This window comes from Balaenoptera ricei, chromosome 4 (assembly GCF_028023285.1).
Source record: "Balaenoptera ricei isolate mBalRic1 chromosome 4, mBalRic1.hap2, whole genome shotgun sequence".
Lineage (NCBI taxonomy): Eukaryota > Metazoa > Chordata > Mammalia > Artiodactyla > Balaenopteridae > Balaenoptera > Balaenoptera ricei.
This window is the reverse complement of record NC_082642.1, coordinates 87,810,812-87,828,421: the sequence shown is the minus strand read 5'-3', so window position 1 is coordinate 87,828,421 and position 17,610 is coordinate 87,810,812. Positions and strand designations below refer to the sequence as shown.

The 17,610-nt window shown below is 37.9% G+C and overlaps 2 long non-coding RNA genes across 2 annotated transcripts in view; both read right to left on the bottom strand.

Annotated features, from left to right (window-relative positions):
* Positions 1–14,077, bottom strand: part of LOC132365387 (uncharacterized) — a 38,453-nt gene extending 24,376 nt beyond the window's left edge. Inside the window, exon 1 of the long non-coding RNA XR_009503090.1 lies at positions 13,918–14,077. This is a non-coding gene — a long non-coding RNA (uncharacterized LOC132365387). The remainder of the gene's footprint in view (positions 1–13,917) is intronic.
* Positions 14,078–15,739: 1,662 nt separating this feature from the next.
* Positions 15,740–17,610, bottom strand: part of LOC132365386 (uncharacterized) — a 33,929-nt gene continuing 32,058 nt past the window's right edge. Inside the window, exon 3 of the long non-coding RNA XR_009503089.1 lies at positions 15,740–15,840. This is a non-coding gene — a long non-coding RNA (uncharacterized LOC132365386). The remainder of the gene's footprint in view (positions 15,841–17,610) is intronic.

The window sequence follows — 17,610 nt, the reverse complement described above, 5'->3', positions numbered from 1 at the left end:
TTGGCTGTGTTGGGTCTTTTTTGCTGTGTGTGGGCTTTCTCTAGCTGTGGCGAGCAGGGGCTACTCTTTGTTGTGGTTCTTGGGCTTCTCATTGTGGTGGCTTCCCTTGTTGTGGAGCATGGGCTCTAGGTGCGTGGGTTTCAGTAGTTGTGGCACATGGGCTCAGTAGTTATGGCTCATGGGCTTTAGAGTGCAGGCTCGGTAGTTGTGGCGCACGGGCTTAGCTTCTCAGTGGCATGTGGGATCTTCCCGGACCAGGGCTCAAACCCATGTCCCTGTATTGGCAAGTGGATTCTTAACCATTGTGCCACCAGGGAATTCCACGGGCTCCCACTTTTAAGGAAGGGTTCTATTAGCAGAAGAAAAGAGAAAGAGAAAGGGCTCAGAGCAAACAAAACTTATAACTGGCACTGTCTGCTCCACAGCTAAATAGAACAGAATTGTTACTATACCCAGACCTCTCCTTACATTTCCCCACCACCTTGACTCAGGCCTTCCTCCAGACTGTGCTGAAACAAAAATCAACATAAAATATGATGGCTATGATCAAACCTTATTGCTGCCCACAAGGGCAAGCTCAGTAAGTTCCAGGAAGTAGAACTACTATAGACTTTCTTTGATCTCAATGCAATACAAATATAAATGGATAAAACTAGAAGCAAAAATCCCTATTATTTAAATTTTTAAAAATAAAACCAAATTTTGTTCTTCTGGGTCCTGGTCCAGCATGTAAGAGCTTGGAACTTGCCAATCGATCCTAATAACAAGTAAAAATCTGAACAAACTGAAAAATCAACAACTCTTCTTAGATCAGTCAGAGAAGGGAGATCACAGGGCAAACCACTGCCTCCAAAACTGAAGAGACAGAGAATCACAATTTACTAGAGCAGAACCCTCCATGGGAACCAGTACCAAGTTAGGAAAACCTGAACTATAATCAACGATTGCTGAAGGCTTAAATGTGGACAACTCTGTGAGTTAGAAACTTCCACTCTGTGAAAGATACAAGAGAATGAGAAGACAAGACATCAACTGGGAAAAAATATTTGCAAAAATTATATATCATAAAGGACTGCTATCCAAAGTATGCAAAGAACTCTTAAAACTCAATGATAAGGAAACAAACAACTTGATTAAAAAGTGGGCAAAAGACCTAAACAGACACCTCACCAAAAAAAAAAGATATACAGATGGTAAATAAGCATATGAAAAAATGTTCCACACCGTATGCCATTAGGGAAAAGCAAATTGAAGCAACAATGAGATACCATTACATACCAGTTAGAATGACCAAACTCCAGAACAATGACAACACCACATGCTGGTGAGGATGTGGTGTAACAGGAGCTCTCATTCAGTGCTGGTGGGAATGGAAAGTGGTACAGCCACCTTGGAAGACAGTTTGGGGGTTTCTTACCAGGCTAATACACTCTTACCAGCATGACACTACTTGCTACTTACCCACATAAGTTGAAAGCAGATGTCTACTGTTAAGAACTGAATGTTTGTGTCCTTTCAAAATTCATGTATTGAATCCCTAATCCCCAATGTGACACTATTTTGAGATGGGACTTTTGGGAGGTAATTAGTTTTAGATGTGGTCATGATGGTGGGGTCCTCATGATGGGGTTAGTGCCCTTTTAAGAATAAACCAGATCTCCACTGGTGAGGATTCAGGAAGAAGGCAGCTGTCTACAAGCCAGGAAGGGGGCTTTCACCAGAACCTGACCATGCTAGCACCCTGATCGTGGAATTCCAGCCTCCAGAACTGTGAGAAATCAATGTCTGTTTTTTAAACCACCCAGTCTATGGTATCTTGTTACAGCAGCCCTAGCTGACTAAGACGTCCACATGAAGATTTGCAAACAAAAGTTTATAGCAGTTTTATTCATAATTACTAAAACATGGAAACAACAAAGATGTCCTCCAGTAGGTGAATGGCTAAACTGTGGTACATCCACACAATAGAATATTATTCAGTGCTAAAAAGAAATGAGATATCAAGTCACTAAAAGACACATAAATCTTAAATGCATCTCACTAAGTGAAAGAAGTCAACCTGTAAAGGCTACATAACCAAATGATTCTAACTACATGACATTCTGGAAAGAGCAAAACTATGGAGATAGTAAAAAGATTAGTGGTTGATCAGGTTGGCTAATAGTTCATCTTTTTTTACCTTAAAGAAGCAGTTCTCAGATTTATTAATTTTTATTATTTTTCTAATCTAAAGATTAGAAAATCTTTAATCTTTAATGTATTTATTTATTAACTTATTTCTTGATAAGAGGGTAATATTCTCAGATACAGAGCAAACTAAGAGGGTTGTATGATGTTACTTTGTTCCACTCTATGCAAATCATTTTGAAAATCTGGATGAAATAGATTACTTTATAAGAGAGTATATATTACCCAAACTTACCCCCAAACAGAACATGTAAACAGAAAAATTAATAAAGAACAGAGAGAAAATATTGTCAAACAGCTACTAAAAATATCAGGAGACTCAGATGGTTTCCCAGGAGAATTCCATGAAAATCTAAAAGGATAGATAGCAATAATGCTAGTTGTTATTCCAGAGCACAGGGAAATTCTTTTTTGACACATAACATTGATACCAAAACCCAAAAAAGCACACACAAAAAAGAAAACTGCAAACCCGTTTCACTTTTGATTATCAATGCATAGAAATCCAAAATGAAGTATTAGCCAAAAGAATACACCAGCAAATTAAAGGCATTTCAAATAAGTGATACAAATATGGATTATTTTATAAATAGAATTGGTACAATCATTAGTTGTCTGGAAAAAACTAACTTGGATCTATACTTCATGTTTTGCATCAAAATAAATTTCCAAATGGATCAAATGTTTAAATATAAAAATATTGTAGGAGACCATGAGAGATTTTGTTTTTTCATTTTTCAGAGTAAGGAAGTTCTTTCTCAGTATAACTGCAAACCCAGAATCCATAAGAAACATATAAATTTAGGTACATAATTTTTTTTAAAAAGCTCAGTATGGAAAGAAACATCATAAACAAAGTCTGGATATAAATTAAGAAAATTACAAATTATATCATAAATAAAAGCCTCTTAATATTTAAGAACCCTTACAAAGCCATAAGAAAAAGACCCACAGCCCAATAGAAAAATGGGCAAATGATGTGAACAGAAAATGCACAGAAGAGAAAATACAAATAATTTTTAAATAAATGAAAAGATATTCAACTTCATTTATAAAAATGAAATGCAAATTAAACTACAATGAGCTACAACCACTGCCTGTCAGACTGGCAAAGATAATAAAGCTGGAAAATGTGGTGAAGTAGTGAGGGTGGGAAGAAACAGTCTCTGTCACACTCTTATTAATGGGGGTGTAAGTGGGTACAACTTTTCTGAAGAACAGTAGCAACATCCTGCAAACAGTTACACAACCCTTTGATCCAGCAAATCTACCTTTATGAACTTATCTTACAGATATACCTGCAAATGTACAAGATGACTCATGTTTAAGAGTGTTAATTGCAACATTTTGTCATTGTAAATAACCTAAATAACTATCAGTAGGGATTGGTTTAATAAATTGTGGAACATCCACGTGAGGAGTATTATCAGTTGTTAAAAAGGCACAAAGGAAGAGTATATGGGAACTCCGTACCCTTTTCAACCTTTCTGTAAATCTAAAAATCTTCTAAAAGAAAAACAGTAACAAAGAAAACCCCACAACTTGTCGACCAGCCATGCCAGGGGCTATGTTATAAAGGAATTAAAAGAACTATTACTATCCTCAAGGAATTTGAAATGTATATGAATAAAGCCCAATTCAATTCAAAAGGCTGATGGATAGATAGTGCAGTTCTTTATAAGAAAGAGAGACTGACAGACAGACAGACAGACATGAGGCAGCTTAGCATATCTGGTATGAAGCAGTCTCCAATAAATGAAGTGAAAAAAGCAGCATTCAGAACAATGTCTATGGTATGCTACGTTGCTACATTATTCGTAAAAAAAAGAAAAAAAAGAAAAAAACATATGTTTGCTTATAAATGCACAGAATATCTCTAAAATGGTATTTAAGAGATTGTGAGGACTGATTGCCTCTGGGGAGGGAAACTAGTTAACAGGATGCAAAGACTATTTTGGTTTACTCCAAATCATTCTAAATGTATGTTTTGTATTTTATACCTTGTCATGAGTTAATTACCCAGAATTTTAAAAAAACAAATTAAATAATGCATTTCATGGAGGGAAGAGCTTACATTTAACTGGGATTTTCAGGGAATGCTTCCTGGGAGAAGAGGCATCAGCTAGGTCTTGAAGGTTGGTGATAATGGGCCAGAACGTCCTGGGCAAGGGGACTGCACAAGTAAAACATAGAGGTGGGAAGCTGGAGGAGGGAACTGGAGAGGGTCACACAATAGTTTTACTGAAACATAATCTTTAGTAAAGTGACAGCTAAGGAGATATTTCTATAAGGGTATGTTATGCAGTATAATAGGGTACAGTGAGTAAAAATCAGGTCAAACACTATACCATTTACCAGCTCTGAGACCTCTGGAGTTATTTACCTTCTGTAAAATGGACATAATGATAGAGACTCTTAGGGTTTTATGAAGACTCAATAGGTAAGGTAGGTAGAGGGCTCAGGCCAGACATGGCAGCAGGAAGTGTTCAGTTAAGTGTCAGTTCCCATATGACCAGAGGGCTCCTAATGCCAGATTTATTCTGTGGGCAATGAGAAGCCAGTGCAGGTTTTGGTCAGTGGAGTGATGTTATCAGAGCTGAAATTTAGGAAAAGTCACCTGGTCACCTGTGCAAGGTGAGTTGCAAGGGCATGAGATGGGAGTCAAAGAGACCAGGGAGGAGGCTGCTGACATAGTCTAGGTGAGAGAAGAGGAAGATCTGAGCCAGGTAGATTCCATGATTAGGGAAGGATAGACGACTTGATAACAACAGAATATGAAGAGAGAAGAAGGTGTATTGAAGAAAATTTGGGGTTTTAAATTTAAGTAACTCAGAGGTTGGTGGCACCTCTAAAGAAACAGAGATCCTGAAGAAATGAGAAGGACTGATAGAAAAGATGACTATTTGGATGTGTTTAGTGTGTGAAGGAATCCAGGTAGATTTAATCAGTATGAAGTAGGAGATGTGGGAAACTCCAGGAAAATGCTGAGATAAGAGATAATACTGGGAGTGATATTAAATAGGATGTTTAGTTGCAAGAGGGAGAAGTCCAGCTTGAATTAGTTTAGGCAAAAAGTCTATGTGTGGATCTGGGAAGTCTAAGGAATGTAAGCATGGCTGGACCTAGGGGCTCAAACAGTGTCCTCAGGCCTCAGGCACTTATCTCTCTGACCTCATATGCTTGGCTTTATTTTCTTACAACCTCTCTGCATGAAGCAGCAAGATAACCACTGGAAACTCTATCAACTCCAATAGAAAGTTCTTTATTTTCCCTTTAATTGTAAATTTTGCAGAAAAGTTCTGGAGAAGTTTATATTTGGCTTGAATTAGATCACTCCTACTAAGAGAAAAGTCAGAAGAATCAGCAAAGAGTGGTGTCAAGGGAACTCCCAAGGAGGAGTAATCATTGATGTCAAATGCTGAGAGAAAAACTTGTAAAAAATGAATAAACTTTATTTTATATATATATATAATATATATATATTGAACAGAGAAAACATTTCTCCAAAGAAAAAGATTATGAAATATACACACATTGATCAATGTGAATATATTAGCTAGCTACCTGTTGAAGTGTAAGAAATTACCACAAGACTTAGGGGGTTAAAATAACAATATTTATGGAGATCAGCCAAGATGGTGGAGTAGGAAAACATTGAGCTAACCTCCTCTCATGAGCACACCAAAATCACAACTATCTACAGAACAACCATTGATGTAAAAGAGCAGAACCTACCAGATAAGGTCTTCTACAACTAAAGACATAAAGAAGGAACCACAATGAGGCAGTTAGGAGGGGCAGACTCACAATATAATCAAGTCCCATACATGCAGGTGGGCAACTGACAAACCGGAAAATAAATATATTGCAGCAGTTCTCCCACAGAAGTGAGAGTTCTGAGCCCCACGTTGGGCTCTCCAGCCTCCAGACGAGCCTCCAAAGCATTTGGATTTGAAGGTCAGCAAGGTTTAATTTCAGGAGCCCTACAAGACTGAGGGAAATAGAGACCTCACTCTTAAAGAGTACACACAAAATCTCACATGCTCCAGCACCCAGGACAAAAACGGTAATTTGATAGAAGCCTGGGCCAGACCTACCTGCTGGTCTTGAAGAATCTCCTGGAGAGGTTGGGGGTGGCTGTGGCTCACCCTGGGGACATAGACATTGGCCCAGCCATACATGGGAGTTCCTTCTACCATGCGGACACTGCTACTAGTGGCCACCATCTTGGGATCCTCCCTCTACTTCATTAGTGCCAAGACTTGGCCCCACCCAATAGCCTGTAGGCACCTGTGTTGGGACACGACAGGTCAAACAACTAACTGAGGGGTACACAGCCCCACCCATCAGCAGAGAGGCTGCCTAAAAACTTTCTGAGCCCACAGCTACCTACAGACATGCCTCTAGACACAGCCTTGCCAACCAGAGGGCCAAGACTCAGCTCCATCTTCCAGTGTACAGGCATTGGCCTTGCCCTCCAGGAAGCCTGCACTGGTCTCTAGGCCAGCCTCACCCACCAGGGGACAGACACCAGATGCAAGAAAATCATAATCTCACAACTTGTGGACACAGCCCGCACAGCATGCCAGATGCTACCCTGGGACCAGCTGGGCCAAAGCCCTGTCCACTAGCAGACCAACAAAAGCTTCAGGATGCTCTGTACCCCGTACCCAACGGTGTAGGGAACTGGTATCCCTGCCCCTCACCAGTGATCTGACACTAGCTCTGGGATCCCTGGTCCCTGCAGCAAGAATTTGGGGCTCATCTCTGCCTGCCAGTAGTCTGGCAATAATCCCAGGACCTGGCTTCATCCACCAGTGGGTGAGCAACAGCCCCAGAGTCTTCTGGCCCCTCACTCTGCCCACCAGTGAGGCAGCACTAGCCCAGGGTCCCCTAGGGCTTTGCAGCCAACTGCTTCATGGCCAGTTCCCACTTACCAGAGGCCAGTACCATCTGCACAAGGCAAGGCCTGGCAACCAACTGGGCTAGAGGCCAAACAAGCCTAATAGACCACCCACATAGTCAGTCCACCACAAAAGAAGGACATATGCAGCCTTCATGTGGGAACCCCTAGAGCATATAGCTTGGGTGACAAGAGGGGAGTGCACTACTGGAACACATAAGATATCTCTTATAGCAGGCCACTTCTGCAGGGTTAAGAAATGTAAATAAATTATCACATATATAAAAATACAAATAGCAACATAGACAAAATGAGGCGGCAGAGGAACATGTTCCAGATGAAGGAAAAAGATAAAACCCCAGAAGAAAAACTAAGTGAAGTGGAGATAGGCATTCTACTGAGAAAGAGTTTAGAGTAATGATCATAAAGATGATCAAAGAACTCTGGAGAAGAAGGGATGCACAGAGTGAGAAGCTAGAAGTTTTTAATAAAGAGTTAGAAAATATACAGAACTACCAAACAGAGATGAGGAATACAATAACTGAAATGAAAAGTACTCTAGAAGGAATCAATAATAGACTAAATGATACAGAGGAATGGATCAGTGAGCTGGAAGACAGAGTAGTAGAAATCACTGATGCTGAACACAAAAAAGAAAAAAGAAAGAAAAGAAATGAAGACTGTTTAAGAAACTTCTGGGACAAGATCAAGTGCACTAATATTCACATTATAGGGGTCACAGAAGGAGAAGAGAGAAAGGGTCTGAGAACATATTTGAAGACATAATAGCTGAAAACTTCCCTAAGCTGGGAAAGGAAATAGTCACTCAAGTCCAGGAAGCTCAGAGAGTCCCATACAGGATTAACCCAGAGAGGAACACACCAAGACACATTGTAATCAAAATGACAAATATTAAAGATAAAGAGAGAATATTAAAAGCAACATGGTAAAAGCAAAAAATAACATACAAGGGAATTCCCATAAGGCTATCAGATGATTTTTTTTGAGCAGAAACTCTGGAGGCCAAAGGGGAGTGGCACAATATATTTAAAGTAATAAAAGGGGAAAAACCTGTAACCAGGAATACCCTACCTAGCAAGGCTCTCCTTCAGATTTGATGGAGAAATCAATAGATTTACAGACAAGCAAAAGCTAAAAGAGTTCAGCACCACCAAACCAGCTTTTCAACAAATGTTAAATGAAATTCTCCAGGCAAAAAAGGAAAGACCACACTAGAAATAAGAAAATTATGAAATAAAAAAGCTCACCAATAAAAACAAACATATATTAAAGGTAGGAAATCATCCATCCACACACACACAAAAAAGACAAAAGTAGTAAAAATAATCTATATCTACAATAAGTAGTCAAGGGATATACAAAACAATTAGATGTAAAATATGATAACAAAAACAGTCATTGTGAGGGGAGGAGAGTAAATGCAGGTTTTAAAAATGCATTTGATATTAAGAGATCAGCAACTTAAAACAATTATGTATATATATAGACTGCTATACAAAAACCTCATGGTAACCACAAACCAAAAATCTATAATAGATATACACACAAAAAAGAAAAAGGAATCCAAACATAACTATAAAGATAGTCATCAAATCACAAGAGAAGAGAACAAAAGAAGAAAAAAGGAAAAAAAGACCTACAAAAAACAACCCCCAGGGACTTCCCAGGTGGTACAGTAGTTAAGAATCCACCTACCAATGCAGGGGACATGGGTTTGAGCCCTGGTCCAGTAACATCCCACATGCTGCAGAGCAACTAAGCCCATGTGCCACAACTACTGAGCCTGCACTCTAGAGCCCACGAGCCACAACTATTGAGCCTGCATGCCACAGCTACTGAAGCCCATGCGCCTAGAGCCCCTTTTCTGCAACAAAAAGAAGCCACTGCAATGAGAAGCCTGTGCACTGCAGCAAAGAGTAGCCCCTGCTCGCCACAACTAGAGAAAGCCCACGTGCAGCAATGAAGACCCAATGAAGCCAAAAATAAATGAATAAATAAATACCCAAACAATAACAAAATGGCAATAAGAACATAAATGTCAATTATTACTTTAAATGTAAATGAACTAAATGCTCCAACCAAAAGACATAGAATGGCTGAATGGATATATAAACAAGACCCATATATATGCTGCCTACAAGAGACTCACTTCAGATCTAGAGACACACACAGAGTGAAAGTGAGAGGATGGAAAAAAGTATTCCACACAAACTGAAATCAGAAGAAGCCTGGAGTAGCAATACTTATATCAGACAAAATAGACTTTAAAATAAAGACTGTTATAAGAGACAAAGAAGGACACTACATAGTGATCAAGGGATCAATCCTAGAAGCAGATACAACAATTGTAAATATATATGCAACAAACATTGGAGCACCTAAATATATAAGACAAAGGTTAATAAACAAAAGGAGAAATTGACAGTAGCACTATAATAGTGGGGGATTTTAACACCTCACTTACATCAATGGACAGATCATCCAGACAGAAAATGAGTAAGGAAACACTTGCCTTAAATAATACATTAGATCAGATGAACTTAATTGATAGATAAAGAGTATCCCATCCAAAAGCAGCAGAATACACATTCTTTTCAAATGCACATGGACCATTCTCCATCTTAGATCACATTCTAGGTCACAAAACAAGCCTCAATAAATGTAAGAAAATTGAAATCATATCAAGCGTCTTTTCTGACAATAATGCCGTGAGACTAGAAATCAACTACAAGCAAAAAAACCCTGCAAAAACCACAAACACGTGGAGGCTAAACAATATGTTAGTGAACAACCAATGGATCACTGAAGAAATCAAAGAGTAAGTTAAAAAATGCCTGGAGAGAAATGAAAATGAAAACATGATGGTTCAAAGTCTATGGGACACAGCAAAAGAAGATCTAAGAGGGAGTTTATAGCAATACAGGCTTACCTTAGGAAACAAGAAAAATCTCAGGTAACCAACCTAACATTACAACTAAAGGAAGAGAAAGAAGAACAAGCAAAACCCAAAGCGAGTAGAAGGAAAGAAATCATAAAGATCAGAGCAGAAATAAATGAAATAGAGACTATTATAACAATAGAAAAGATCAATGAAATTAAAAGCTGGTTCTTTGAAAAGATACACAAAATTGATAAACATTTAGCCAGATTCATCAAGGAACAAAGGGAGAGGACCAAACCAATCAAATCAGAAATGTAAAAGGAGAAGTTACAAGTGACACCACAGAAATACAAAGGATCATAAGAGACTACTATGAACAACTATATACCAATAAAATGGACAATCTAGAAGAAATGGACAAATTCTTATAAATGTATAATTTCCCAAGACTGAACCAGGAAGAAATAGAAAGTCTGAACAGTCCAATTACCAGTACAGAAATTAAATCAGTAATTTAAAAACTCCCAAAACACAACAGTCCAGGACCAGATGGCTTCACAGATGAATTCTACCAAACATTTAGAGAAGAGTTAACACCTATCCTTCTCAAACTATTCCAAAAAATTGCAGAGGAAGGAACACTTTCAAACTCATTTTATGAGGCCAACATCACTCTGATACAAAAACCAGACAAAGATATCACAAAAAAAGAAAAATACAGGCCAATGTCACTGATGAACATGGATGCAAAAGTCCTCTACAAAGTACTAGCAAACGAAATCCAACAGTACATTAAAAGAATCATACACTAGGATCAAGTGAGATTTATCCCAGGGATGCAAGGATTTTTCAAAATCAATGGGATACACTGCATTAACAAACTGAAAAATAAAAACCATATGATCATCTCAATAGATGCAGAAAAAGCTTTTGATAAAATTCAACATCAATTTATAATAAAAACTCTCCAAAATGCAGGCATAGAGGGAAAGTCATAAAGGCTATATATGACAAACCCACTGCTAACATACTCAATGGTGAAATGCTGAAAGCATTTCCTTTAAGATCAGGAAAAAGACAAGGATGCCCACTCTTGCCACTTTTATTCAACATTGATTTGGAAGTCATAGCCACAGCAATCTGACAAGAAAAATAAATAAAAGGAATCCAAATTGGAAAGGAAGAAGTAAAACTGTCACTGTTTACAGGTGACATGATACTATGCATAGAAAATCCTAAAGACACTACCAGAAAACAACTAGCCCTCATCAATGAATGCAGTAGAGTTGCAGGATACAAAATTAATATACAGAAATCTATTGCATTTCTTTACACTAACAACATAGTAGCAGAAAAAGAAATTAAGGAAATAATCCCATTTACCATCACATCAAAAAGAATAAAATACCTAGGAATAAACCTACCTAAGGAGACAAAATACCTGTACTCAGACAACAATAAGACACTAGTGAAAGAAATTAAAGATGACACAAATAGATGGAATGGTATACCATGTTCTTGTATTGAAAGAATTAATATTGTGAAAATTACCATACTACCCAAGGAAATCTACAGATTCAATGCAATCCCTAAAAACATACCAATGGCATTTTTCACAGAATTATTGATAGAACAAATAATTTTAAATTTTGTATGGAAACACAAAGGGCCCCGAATAGACAAAACAATCTTGAGAAAGAAGAATAGAGCTTGGGGAATCATGCTTCTGGACTACAAAGCTACAGTAATCAGAACAGCATGGTATAGGCACAAAACCAGACACAGAGATCAATGAAACAGGATAGAGAGCTCAGAAATAAACCCATACACTTATGGTCAATTAATCTATGACAAAGGAGGCAAGAATACACAATGGAGGAAAGACAGTCTTTTCAATAAGTGTTGCTGGGGGAACCGGACAACTACATGCAAAAGAATGAATTAGAACATTCTCTAACACCATATACAAAAAAAAAAAAAAAAAAAAAAGTCTTACATTTAAAGGTTTATATGTAAGACCGGATAGTATACATAGGCAGAGCACTCTTTAAAATAAATCATGGCAATACTTTTTTGGCTCTATCTGCTAAAGCAAATGAAATAAAAGCAAAAATAAACAATTGTGACCTAATTAAACTTAAAAGCTTTTGCACAACAAAGGAAACCACTAACAAAACAAAAAGACAACCTAATGAATGGGAACAGATATTTGCAAATAATAGGACTAATAACAGATTGATATAAAACATATATAAACAGCTTGTACAACTCAACATCAAAAAACCAACAACCTGATTTAAAAATGGGCAGAAGAAGGAGCTGTTACAGTGGAGGATTACTGGACTGAATGTTAATATTATGACATAGTATGAGTGTGTTTCATGTTTGGTAATTGCAATCATTGTTGCTTTTGTTGTGGTCATCCATGTACAATGCTTGGTGTCAGTCTATTTATCTCTTGTAAAAATAAAATACAGTGTGTGTGTGTGAAAAAAAAAAAAAAGAAAAAATACTTAGGAATAAAAAAAAAAATGGGCAGAAGAACTGAATAGATGTTTTTCCAAAGAGGAAATGCAGATGGCCAATAGGCACATGAAAAGATGCTCAACATCGCTAACCATCAGGGAGATGCAAATCAAAACCACAAGCAGATATCACCTCACACCTGTCAGAATGGCTAACCTCAAAATGAACACAAATAACAAATGTTGGTGAGGATGTGGAGAAAAGAGAACACTTGTACACTGTTGGTGGGAATGTAAATTGGTGCAGCCACTGTGGAAAACAGTGTAGCGATTTCTCAAAAAACTAGAAATAGAACTACCACATATTCCAGCAATTCTACTCCTGGGTATATATCTGAAACAACCAAAAACATTAATTTGGAAAGATGCTTGCACCCCAATTTTCATAGCAGCATTATTTACAATTGCCAAGATATGGAAGCAACCTGTGTCCATCAACAGATGAATGGATAAAGAAGTGGTATATATATACAATGGAATACTACACAGCCATAAAAAAGAATGAAATTTTGCCATTTGTAACAACATGGATGGATTTGGAGGGTATTATGCTAAGTACAACAAGTCAGAGAGATAAAGACAAATACTGTAAGATATCACTTGTATATGCAATCTAAAAAACACAACAAACTAGTAAATATAACAAAAAATAAGCAGACTCACAGATATAGAGAACAAACTAGTGGTTACCAGTGGGGAGAGGGAAGGGGGGAGGGGCAATATAGGGGTAGGGAAGTAAGAGTTACAAACTATTATGTATAAAATAAGCTACAGGGGTTTCCCTGGTGGCGCAGTGGTTGAGAATCTGCCTGCCAATGCAGGGGACACGGGTTCGAGCCCTGGTCTGGGAAGATCCCACATGCCGTGGAGCAACTAGGCCCATGAGCCACAATTACTGAGCCTGCGCGTCTGGAGCCTGTGCTCCGCAACAAGAGAGGCCACGATAGTGAGAGGCCCATGCACCGCGATGAAGAGTGGCCCCCACTTGCCGCAACTAGAGAAAGCCCTCACACAGAAACGAAAACCCAACACAGCCATAAAATAAATAAATAAATAAATAAATAAATAAATAAATAAATAAATAAATAAATAAATTAAAAAAAAGAGTGGGAGTCATCTCCTGGTTTAAAAAAAAATAAAATAAAATAAGCTACAAGGATATATTATATAACATGGGGAATATAGCCAATATTTTATAATAACTATAATGGAGTATAACATTTAAAAATTGTGATTCACTATATCGTACACCTGTAACTTACATAATATTGTACAGCAACTATACTTCAATAAAAATATCAAATACATTAAAAAAAACCTCCAATATTTATTATCACAGTTTCTGTGGACCAGTAATCTGGGTGTAGCTTAGCTGAGCCCTTTGTCTCAGAGTCACTTACAAGGCTGCTGGATGAAGTTGTGGTCTCGTATGAAGTCTCAGCTTGGGAAGGATCCACTTCTAAGCTTGTTCACGTGACAATTGGCAGTATTCAGTTCCTCACTGGGTGTTGGCTAGAGTCTGCCCTCAGTTTTTTGCCATGTGGGTCTTACAACATGACATTTGACTTTCATAAGAGTGAGCAAATGAGAGAGAGAGAACAAAATTCAGTCTTTTACAATCTTAACTTGAAAGTGACATCACAACACTTTTTCTACTCATTAGAAGCAAGTCGCTAGGTACAGTCTACTCTATAGAAGAGGGGATTATACAAGGGCATGAATACCAGGATATGGGGATCACTGGGAGTCTTGTCAGAAGCTGCCTACCACACTGAATCATTAGGAAATACACAATACATTTGAAAAGGTAGAAAACTTGGAGGCCACATTTTCTAGTAACAAAGCAATATGGCTAGAAAATAAACCATTTGTAAAGTAAAACTACAATAACAAGAAACTATATATCAAACCCAAGAGATACAACCAAAACTATACTTGGAGGAAATTTTATAGCATTAATTGGTAATGATATTTAACAAAAAATAATAAAAATAAATGGACCCCACCTTCAAGTTAGGAGGCTAATCTTCCTATACTTCCCAACAAACAGACTTAAGGAAAACCAGAAGAACAAATGCAGAAATCAACAAACTGGAAAATAATAAAATTAATAAACAATTTATGTGCTCATTTGAAAAAAAAAAAACAATAGGCAAATCTCTAATAGAGTTAACTAAGAAAATAAGGGAAGACATATCTAATATTAGATTTGAGAAAGGGAATATAACTACATGAACAAAGGACATTGTTTTCAAATGAAAGAGAACATTGTGCACTATGTTTGCTGATAGATTCAAAAATCTTTGGAAAATAAAAAATGAGTGATTATAGAAAAAGAATCAGAAGAGTCAAAGAGATTTCAAAGAGCAGATCCATGGGTGAATTCTGTCAAAACTTTAAAGCACAATTCACATGTCATTTATCCCAGAGTTTAGAACAGGGACCCCCCAACCCCCAGACCACGGACCGGTGCTGGTCTGTGGCCTGTTAGGAACCAGGCCGCACAGCAGGAGGTGAGTGGCGGGCGAGTGAGCAAAGTTTCATCTGTATTTACAGCCACTCCCCATCACTTGCATCACCGTCTGAGCTCCACCTCCTGTCAGATCAGCGGCAGCATTAGATTCTCATAGGAGCGTGAACCCTACTGTGAACTGTGCATGCGAGGGATCTAGGTTGAGCGCTCCTTATGAGAATCTAATGCCTGATGATCTGAGGTGGAGCTGGGGCAGTGATGCTAGCACTGAGGAGCGGCTGCAAATACAGATTATCATTAGCAGAGAGGTTTGACTGCACAGAGGCCATAATAAAATCAATTGCTTGCAGAATCATATCAAAACCCTATCGGTAAGTGGCAAGTGAAAACAAGCTCAGGGCTCCCACTGAGTCTGCATTATGGTGAGTTGTATAATTATTTCATTATATATTACAATGTAATAATAATAGAAATCAAGTGCACAATAAATGTAATGTGCTTGAATCATCCCAAAACCATCCCCCTATCCCCCTGGTCCATGGAAAAATTGTCTTCCACAAAATCGGTCCCTGGTGCCAAAAAGGTTGGGGACCTCTGGTTTAGAAAAACATCCCATTTAATTCTACAAAGATAGCATCACCCTGATACCCAAATCTTGAACATCATGCCTTCTTCTTAGACAAAGCTCTCTCCTCAGACCTTTGGTTTCCTGTCCCACTTGTTCTCTGAATACAGTGACTTACCCCCGTCCTGTGCTGCTAGGGGGAAGGATGCTGCAGACTCAGCAGCTACAGAATCTGTTCTCTCTTCAGAATCTCCTGTGTCTGTCCTGGGGCTCAGGCAGGAGAATCTGGAAGGTTCAGACAAGAGCTGAGGATTTCTGCTGCCTGGAGTACCTTCTCCCATCTTCTCTAACAGAACTGTGATTGATTGTAGCTTAGCTGCATCATGTGAGACTCTCTAGCTCTGCTGTAGGGTTAGGAACACCACAGGTAGATTCTCCAGTCTGGTCAGAAAAGGCCTTTTGAAGTTTTTATACCCTCAATGCTTTAAAAAATAAATTTGAGATCTCAGAGGAAAAGGTATCTTTCAAATAGGCTGGAAGGATAAGTAGAGAAAATTGAGACTGAGGAAAAGAGGAAGCAAGTAAGCTAAAATAGTTAGTATTAGTAGTTTTCTCCAGGTATATTGAGATTTAACTGACATATAACATTGTGTAAATTTAAGGTATACAACATGTTGATTTGATACACATATATTGCAAAATGGTTACTACCATAGTTTTAGCTAACACCCCAATTATGTCACATAATTACCATTGCTTTTTTTGTGGTGAGGACGTTTAAAATCTACTCTCTCAGCAGCTTTCAAGTGTATAATACAGTACTGTTAACTATAATCACTATGCTGTACATTAGATCCCCAGAACTTATTTATCTTATAACTGGAAATTTGTACTCTTTGACCAACATCTCTGCAATTCCCCCACCCCTCAGCCCCTCGTAACTTTACTCTCTGTCTCTGAGTTTGGCTTTTTTAGATTCCACATATATGTGATATTATACACATATTATCTATTTGGCTTATTTCACTTAGCATAATTGCCTCGTTTCGTCCATGTTGTCACAAATGGCAGGATTTCTTTCTTTCTTATGATTGACTAATATTCCACTGTGTATGTGTACACCACATCTCTTTTAGCCACTCAGCTGCTGATGGGCACTTAGGCTTTTCCATATCTTGGTTATTGTGAATAATGCTTCAGTGAACGTGGGAATGCAGATATCTCTTTGAGATCCTATTTTCATTTCCTTTGGATATATATGCAGAAGTGGGATTGCTGGATCAAATGGTAGTCCTATTTTTAATTTTTTGAGGAACCTCCATACTGTTTTCCATAGTGGCCATACCAATTTACATTCCTACCAACAGAGCACAAGTGTTTTCTTTTCTCCACATTCTTGCCAACACTTGTTACCTCTTGTCTTTTTGATGACAGTAATTTTAACAGGTGTGAGGTGATATCTCGTGGTTTTGATTTGCATTTCTCTGATGATTAGCAACACTGAGCATCTTTTCATGTACCTATTGGCCATTTATCTTCTTCAGAAAAATTTATATTCAGCTCCTCTGCCCATTTTAATTGGATTATTTCCTATTAAGTTGTATGAGCTCTTTATATATTTAGGATATCAGATATATGATTTACAAATATTTTCTCCCACTTCATAGGTTGCCTTTCATTTTGTTGATTGTTTCTTTTGCTGTGCATAAGTTCTTTAGCTTGATGTAGTCCTACTTATTTATTTTTGCTCTTTTTGCTTGTGCTTTTGGTGTCATATCCAAAAAAATCATTGCCAAGACCAATGTCAAGGAAATTTCCCCCTATGTTTTCTTCTAGGAGTTTTATGGGTCAGCTCTTATGTTTAAGTCTTTAATCCATTTCAAGTTAATTTTTGTGAATGGTGTTAGATAGGGGTCCAATTTCATTCTTCTGTATATGGTTATCCAGTTTCCCCAAAACCATTTATTGAAGAGACTATCATTTCCCCATTGAGTATTCTTGGCTACTTTGTCAAATAATAGTTGACTGTATTTGTTAGGGTTTATTTCTGGGCTT